This window comes from Sapajus apella, unplaced genomic scaffold, assembly GCF_009761245.1.
Source record: "Sapajus apella isolate SASKATOON/1434 unplaced genomic scaffold, GSC_monkey_1.0 scaffold23, whole genome shotgun sequence".
Lineage (NCBI taxonomy): Eukaryota > Metazoa > Chordata > Mammalia > Primates > Cebidae > Sapajus > Sapajus apella.
This window is the reverse complement of record NW_022436963.1, coordinates 5309992-5317714: the sequence shown is the minus strand read 5'-3', so window position 1 is coordinate 5317714 and position 7723 is coordinate 5309992. Positions and strand designations below refer to the sequence as shown.

The following is a 7723-nucleotide window of genomic DNA, read 5'->3' as shown; positions in this document are numbered from 1 at the left end:
CCGGCCCCCGCGCACACCTGCGTGCAGTGAGCCAGGTGCCCCGCCGCCTCCGCCCTCGGGCCGCGCGCGCCCCGCCCGAGCCTGGCTAGCTTGGCGTCCAGTTAGCTGCCCCGGGGCAGACCGGGTCGGAACGGCCGCGTGCCCCTTCCGGACGCAGAGAGCGCGCGGGGCGCCGGCTCCGGCGCCGCCGGTTAAAGTGTGGAGGAGCAGGGGCCGGGCCCAGCCGCCCGCTCCGGGCCTCGACTGTCGGGCCCTCGGCCGAGCCGCCCCGGGTGAGTAGCCGCGGATGCGCCACGACCACCCCCGAACCCGCCCTCAGCGGCGCCGCCAGGCCGGGAGCCCAGAGAGGCCTGGGGACCAGAGGCCAGGCTGGACGCCGAGACCTGGGCTCGCTTTACACAACCGCCCCGTCCCGCGTAGTGAAAGGGGTGGAACCGGGGCTGCGGAGGCACACGGACTCCTTGGAGGGGGCGAGTTCTTTCAGCTACGCGGTGTTAGAGCGGTAGGAATGCCCAGCGCCGACCCCAGGCTTTCTGGTAAATGCCTGTTTCCACCAAGTGAGTTCGGACAGTAGCACCTGGGGCTCCCGGAGCGGAAGCCGTCAGCACTGGCGACTTGGAGCTGCAGTTCTCAAGTTTCCCTGGCCCGGGATCTCTGAGCGCCGCCTAAAATGAAATCCGGACGGCGAGTCCGGGCCAGGCCTGGGATCTGCATTTAAGCAACCTCAACCCAAGCCCCTGTAATTCGTGGGTGGGTGGCCCCGGGACCATCCTTTGAGGCGCAGTGGTTTGGGGGAGAGTTCACAAAGATCAGCTGGGCTAACAGTGGAGTCAGAGGCTGGACTGCGGTGACCAACTCAGGGCCATTTAAACTTGTAGGTGGAATTAGCTCCATTCTACAGATGGGAAGACGGAGTCCTAGAGAGGGGTATGGTACTTAGGGATGTGTTGTCAGCTGGTGAGAGGTTGTGCTGAGTCAAGCAGCTGTTTTAGCTGAGGCTCTACTTGTGTGTCAGGCCTGGCCCACCTACCAGCTTGGTTAGGGCTTGCGTGGAGTGGGGATCAGCCAGGGGTTTGGGCTCTGGCGTGCAAACGTGTGGAGCTGCAGGTAGCGTTCTCGGAGAATTGTTCTGGTTCCTGACCAGGGAACTCAGTTGAGGTTGTGGCTGGGGGCTGGGCCACCCTGAGCCCCTCATTCCACCTCTGAGTTGCTTTGGGTCCTGTGGCCCCTGAGAAGATTTTCAGCTCTAAGTACACCTGCTGGGTGCCAGGTGCAAAGGTGAACGACACATAGGTGCTGGCTCATGGGTATTCCTGGAGTGAGGATGAGCGCCGTGAGGAGTATATTCAAGGACACAAGTGCCCGCCCTGCTGCGGAAGCCCAGATGAAAACAGCCTCGTCTGCAAGTTCAAGACTGTGAACTTTGTCCCGTGGTGCTGAGGACCAGTGCTATGGGCTTAGACGGTGGTCAGTTTTCAGTTTTAGAAAACTGCCCCTGCAGGGCAGATAGAGGGCTAGTCCTTCATTCCGTGAGTATCTGATTCTGTGCTGTCGGCCAGGCTCCAGACTGTGCTGGCTTTTCAGCTGTGCACCAGGGCTGGCCCTGCTGCGGTGAGCTTGGTGCTGATGGGCACATGGGCTTTGAGACAAGCAGGGATGCAGAGGTTAGGCCTGGAGACAGGGTTTGTGAGTCAGACTTTCTTAGGAGTCAGTAGGGAGGAGAGGAGGATGGAGCCCTGGGGAGGAGAGCTTTCGAGAGGAGTTGGGGAGATCTGGGAGGGGCTGCAGCAAGAAAGCCCAGTAGTGAGGGAGGAGCTTGTGGGGTCAGATGAGGTAGAGAAACCAAGGGCACTGGCCTGAGGCTGGTTGGTGCTGTTCTGGCTTCAGAATGACACTGCCCTTGCTGGCCCCCCTGGGGCTTAGGGATGGGTGATACGGGGCTGTGGAGTGGGGAGTGGGAGGGGAGGGTGTGAAGGGCCCTGAAGCCACAGCTGGAGGTTGAAGTGGACAAACAGGGTGTGTCTGCCTGTCCCCTTGGGGGATTTTCTCCCTGCAGAAGGCCATGCCTCAAGTGGCCTTGCATGAGAGGTCCCACTTGGCCTACCGGAAGGGACGTGATTTGTTTGGCTGCCTAAGCCAGATAACTTTGTGGCGTTTTGAACTGGAGGCCCTGGCAAGTCACTGCTCTTCTCAGAACTGTCTCCTTTTCTGTACAATGGGGTGGTGATAGGGGCAATGAAGTGATTTGAGTCTATGAGAGAAGCGACCTTTGGAGATTTTCTGACTTTCTCCCTTCGGTCATAAATTCTGCTAGGTCTGGGTTTCTGAAAGAGCTACCCCACAGTGTGCCTTCCTATCTGGGGGATTAGTAAGTGCTCATTAAATGCTTGAATGGATGAATAAATTAACACATACCTTCCTCCAAGGCCAGTGCCGGAGCCTGCCCACCCAGGGGAGGTGGTTTGAACTTCCTCCTGTTTCTTCATAAGCAGAGCAAAGGTCAGGGCCTCTGCCAGAGCCTGGAAAACCACTGTGTCAAGTCCCCATGGCTCTGACCCAGACCCTCGGGACAGGCTCTGTGCAGCCACGGCATGGTGAGATGCCTGGCTTCGAGACCACCTGGTTCTGTAACTCAGTCACCATCTGTTGGCCTTGAGTGAGGCTTTTGGTCTTCAGCTTCAGTTTCTCCATCTGTAACTGGAGCCTCAGTTTCTCCATCTGTAACGTGGGGCTGACATCAGTTCTGTCTCCCCAGCAGGGCGGTTAGGAAACTCAGAAGATACAGTAGATAGGAAAGCAAGTTGAAGGATTTACAAGTGCTGCGCAGATTTAGGGGCAGGAGAGGCAGAACCAAAAAAAAAAAAAAAAAAAAAAAGGGAAATTCCCTATGTTCCAAGAATCACCGTAATTCCAGATTCAGTCATTGTTATTCAGACCTTTGCTTCTTGGCCTGATCCATCCCTGGAAGAACAAGGCCATCAGGGTTGTTGACATGTCCCGCGGGTCCAGTCTCCACCCACACAGGTGGAATTTTCCACATCATTCTTTTGCAAATATTAATCAAGGCCCTGGCTGGTCAACAGTGGATTCATTGTCTCATGAAGAGTGAGCCGTTTCTGGCACCTACTGGCTGTCTCTCAGGGCCCCCGGTGGTGAGCCTGAGCTGGGAGGGGAGCTGTTGGGAGCACTCCTTGCCTCAGTGGTCCCTCAACCCCATGTTCTGCTCCATCTGGTTAAGTTTGGCAGGGTCACCTTTAATCCCTGCTTGGAGGGAGAGACCCTGAAGCCACACTGAGGGCTTGCACCCCACTGTTCCCAGCAGGGCTACAAAACTGCATTTTCTCTGCCCCAGTAGGAGGGGCTGGCCCAAGAAAGCCCACAGACTCAGGCCAGGTGTTAACTCATGCTTAATACCACTCCTACTGATTCCTGTGAGGTCACGTACATGTGTCCTGTTCATGGCTGTGGACCCTGTGCCTTGTCTCCTAGGAACTTGCAGTGGTTTTCACATTATTGTTATCACACTGGGGCCTCAAAGGAAGCCTGGAATGCAGAGGACGTAGGTACTATTGTCTTCCTCTCAAAGCTCCATCTGTAAACAGGAGCGATGGGGTTAGCCTCGCAGGGCCGCAGGGAGGACCCTGTCACCCTATGGTGGGCCCTACATTGGGCACATGCAGCAGGGTCGGTGGTATATTTTTTGATCCATGATACTTGAATTTATTTGTTGTCAATAATATTATTGGTCATAGATGTAGCACTGCACTTTATGGAGGAAGAAATGGAATGAGTGAGGGTGTGTAAGAAGAGGGAGGATGAAACTCAGGCCATGCTGTAAGCTTGATAAAATCACCATGTAGTTTTAGGTTCACACTTTTCTTTCCATTTTTTTTGTTGTTGTTGTTGACACAGTATGTAGTTCTGTTGCCAAGGCTGGAGTGCAGTGGTACAGTCTTAGCTCACTAAGCTCAAGCGACTCTTCTGCCTCAGCCTCCCAAGTAGCTAGGACTACAGGTGTGCACCACCATGCAAGGCTAATTTTTTCTTTCTTTTTTTATTTTTTAGAGACGAGGTCTTGCTGTGTTACCCAGGCTGATATTGAGCTTCTGACCTCATGCAGTGCTTCTGCCTTGGCCTCCCAAAGTGCTAGGATTACAAGCATGAGCCGCTGCACCTGGTCCTTTTAATTCTTTGAAGTGTATTTTTAGCTCTTATTTTCTTTTGCCCTCAACAGAGCCTATAAAATGAGTGGTTACATTTTCATTGCATAGATGAGGAAACAGGCCCAGGGATGCTAAACCATGAGTGGTAGCAGAGTGGAGGCTGCAACCTAAGGATCTTCACTACCAGCCACTTTCAGTTCTCTTTTAATGTAGTGAAACGTGAACATGGAACCTCAATGCGTGACACAGACTCAGGCGACCTTCCATATTAGTGTGAGTTTATTTTACTGATTTATTTTGAGATGGAGTTTCGCTCTTGTCTCCCAGGCTAGAGTGCAATGGTGCAATCTCAGCTCACTGCAACCTCTGCCTCCTGGGTTCAAGCAATTCTCCTCACTCAGCCTTCTGAGTAGCTGGGATTACAGGTGCCCTGTACCACGCCTGGCTAATTTTTGGATTTTCAGTAGAGACGGGGTTTCACCATGTTGGCCAGGCTGGTCTCAAACTCCTGACCTCAGGTGATCTGCCCGCCTCGGCCTCCCAAAGTGTTGGGATTACGGGCGTGAGCCACAGTGCCCAGCTGTGAGTTTGTTTTATAACTTTATGCTTGTGATGTGTGTGTGTGTGTGTGTGTGTCATAGTTAGAACAGTGATGCCATTTTCAGGAGCACACTAGAAACCAGGGCCATGAGTGCAGGTTGATGTCTTACACTAGCCCCAGCTCCTGATTTATTTCAGTACTTTAGTGATAGAGTGATTTCCAGTTGATACAAAGAAGCAGTCAGTTTTTCAAACAGCTCACCTTGCAGTCTTAGTCTCTGCAGTTAAACCCATCCAGAAGTTTGAAGGGAAACGGTGGTGGGCGTGTGTGTGAAAGCTGGCTGGCTAACCATGGCTGGCCAAGATGCTTTGACTAACAGGAGCACACGTCACACAACCTGGACCTTGCAGAGAGCTATGATCCTGCACTTTGGCCTGAGCGACAGAGGTGTCTGCTGGAAGTGGCACTGCTTGTACTGCTGTGAAAGTGTGCAAATGAGCACAGAAAATCAAATAGGCTTTGCAGTGCTTGTGATGTATTTATAGGAAATACTGGAGTTGGCACAGCAGACGGTGGGAAGGGAAGCTTTGTCCTGGCATCTCTGGCCAACCTCCTAAGTGGATGGATTTGGGGTCTCCAGGGGATCAATGTCTGGTCCATAACAGTGGTTCTCAAACTCTCCTTGGTGAAAGACTAGATGATTGTTTTTAAAATTGTAATCTTTCATGGGCCAATTTTTAACATATGAAAATTGTTATAATAAAATTGAAGATATATGAAAAGATAAACCCATTATCTGCTTATTAGACTCCACGGACATGAGGCGGCTGTGTTCAATGATGAAACTGTAAAAGTTTATACACTCTGACTTTCGATTCTGTACTTATCTTTCACAGACCATCACAAATAGTGCGTGGGCCAGCCTCGGTCACAGAGTGCACTGTATCCTGTCCCTTCTGGATGTGAGGTGGGTGTTTGTTAACTGAAGTTTTAAAAAATGGGTTAAAAATTTACTTGAAAAAGGAAGCTGGTGATGAGCACTTGCAGAACACCCCAAACATCTGGGGAATTGTTGGAAATCCCTCGTTGTAGGCCAGGCCTGTGCCACAGAAGTGCTCCCACCTCTGTACGTTCCCTCACTCCTCTAGTGAGACCCGAGATGTCAAACAAACAACAGCTACAGAAATCCTTTTCATCGTGGAAGATTTGAAACCTGTACAAAATTAGCCAGAAGAGATGATGGAGATGGGAATTTCATGTTCCCATCACATAACTTTGTTAGCATCACCTCGTGGGGGTCCTGTTTTGTATGTCCTCCTAATCCCTAGGGTGACTGTAAGCCAAATCCTAGATCACTTTTTTGTTTTTGAGACAAGGTCTTGCTCTGTCACCCAGGCTGGGGTGCAGTGGCAGGATCATAGCTCATGTAACCTCAATCTCCTGGGCTCAAGCAACTCTCCCCCCTCAGCTTTCTAAGTAGCTGGGACTACAGTTGTGTGCCACCATGTGCAGCTAATAAAAAATTTTGTTTAAAAAAAAATAAAAAATTTTTGTTTTGTAGACATGGGGTTTCACAATGTTGCCCGAGCTGGTCTTGAACACCTGGCCTCAAGCCATCCTCCCATCCCCACCTCTGCCGCCCAAAGTGCTGAAATTACAGGTGTGAGCCACTGCACCCAGCCTTAAATATTTAACTTTAGATATAGTTGAGTTATCTAAGTACACAAGTTTGAATAGCTTAGAGTATAAAGAAAAGAAAAAAAATAGTTGAATTTTTCTCATAGGTATTTTGAAATGTACGATAGATTGTAACTATAGTCACCATACTCATCTGTCACATACTACATCTCATTTCTTCTGTCTAACTATGTGTTGTACCCGTTACTCAACCTATCTTCCCCCATCCTCCCTACCCTTCCTGAACCCTGATAACTGCCCATCTACCCTCCATCTTCATGAGATCCACTTTTTTTTTTAGCTCCCCACTATGAGTGAGAATGTGATTTTTGACTTTCCATGCTTGGCTTATTTCATTTAACTTAATGACCTCCAGTTCCATCCATGTTGCTGCAAATGACAGGATCTCATTCTTTCTTACAGTTGAATAGTACTCCACTGTGTATAACATTTTTAAAATCTATTTGTCCGTTAATGGGTACTTAGTTTGATGCCATGTCTCAGCTATCGGGAGTAGTGCTGCAGTAAACATGGGTGTGGAGCTATCTCTTTGATATATTGATTTCCTTTCTTCTGTATACCCAGCCCAGTAGTGGTATTGTTGGATTATATGATACTTCTATTTTGTTTTTTCTGAGGCATCTCCATATAGTTTTCCATAGTGGCTGTACTAATTTACATTCCCACAAACAATGTACAAAGGTTCATGAAAGGGTGAGTTTAAACAACATAACCACGGGATCACAGTCATGTCTGACAAATAATGATTTTTTGACATCCTCACATACCCACTCAGTGTTCAAATTACCAGGGTCCAGTCAAGAGCGGCACATTCTCATGGTTGGGTTTTGCTTCTCACAGCCCTTAGGCTTTCCTTCCTCTCTCTCATCTCTCTCTTATTTATCCATTCTATACTTGGATCTGTTGTTGAAGAACTGTGGGGCTTCCCTTTGCCTCGGTTCTGCTGATGGTGATCTTTGCAAGTTGCTCTGACCTTTGCATTTCCTGTGAGTCAGTGGATTGATCTAGAAGTGTGATCAGATTCAGATTTGAACTTTTGGGCAAGGATGTTTTGTAGGTGGTGTTGCATTCTTCTGTTCAGACCCCTGCCTGGACTGTATGGAGAAGTCAGTGTTTTAATTGCCGCCTGGGTGTGAAGTCACCTTGGTGAGTCCCCAGCTGACCCTTGCCCACATCTTTTTTCCTTCTGCTGGTCTGGGCTCCCGCTTGTTCTGAGATCACCCTGGCTGCTCTGTGGAGAGCTGGTTGTGGGGTGGCCTGAGGAGGCATCAGTAGTAGCAGGGACACTTCTAGGATGTTATGGGGAGGGTTCCAGTGGGAG

General features: G+C 50.2%; 1 protein-coding gene across 3 annotated transcripts in view; it reads left to right on the top strand.

Annotated features, from left to right (window-relative positions):
* The first annotated feature begins 80 nt into the window (after nucleotides 1–80).
* The window catches only part of CHDH (choline dehydrogenase), a 30950-nt gene continuing 23307 nt past the window's right edge, over nucleotides 81–7723 (top strand). For 2 of the 3 annotated variants that reach the window (XM_032290219.1, XM_032290220.1), the window contains exons 1-2: nucleotides 81–272; nucleotides 5601–5671. The gene's annotated coding sequence lies outside the window, so the exon portion shown is untranslated. The remainder of the gene's footprint in view (nucleotides 273–5600; nucleotides 5672–7723) is intronic. The other variant, XM_032290221.1, reaches the window with a different exon arrangement.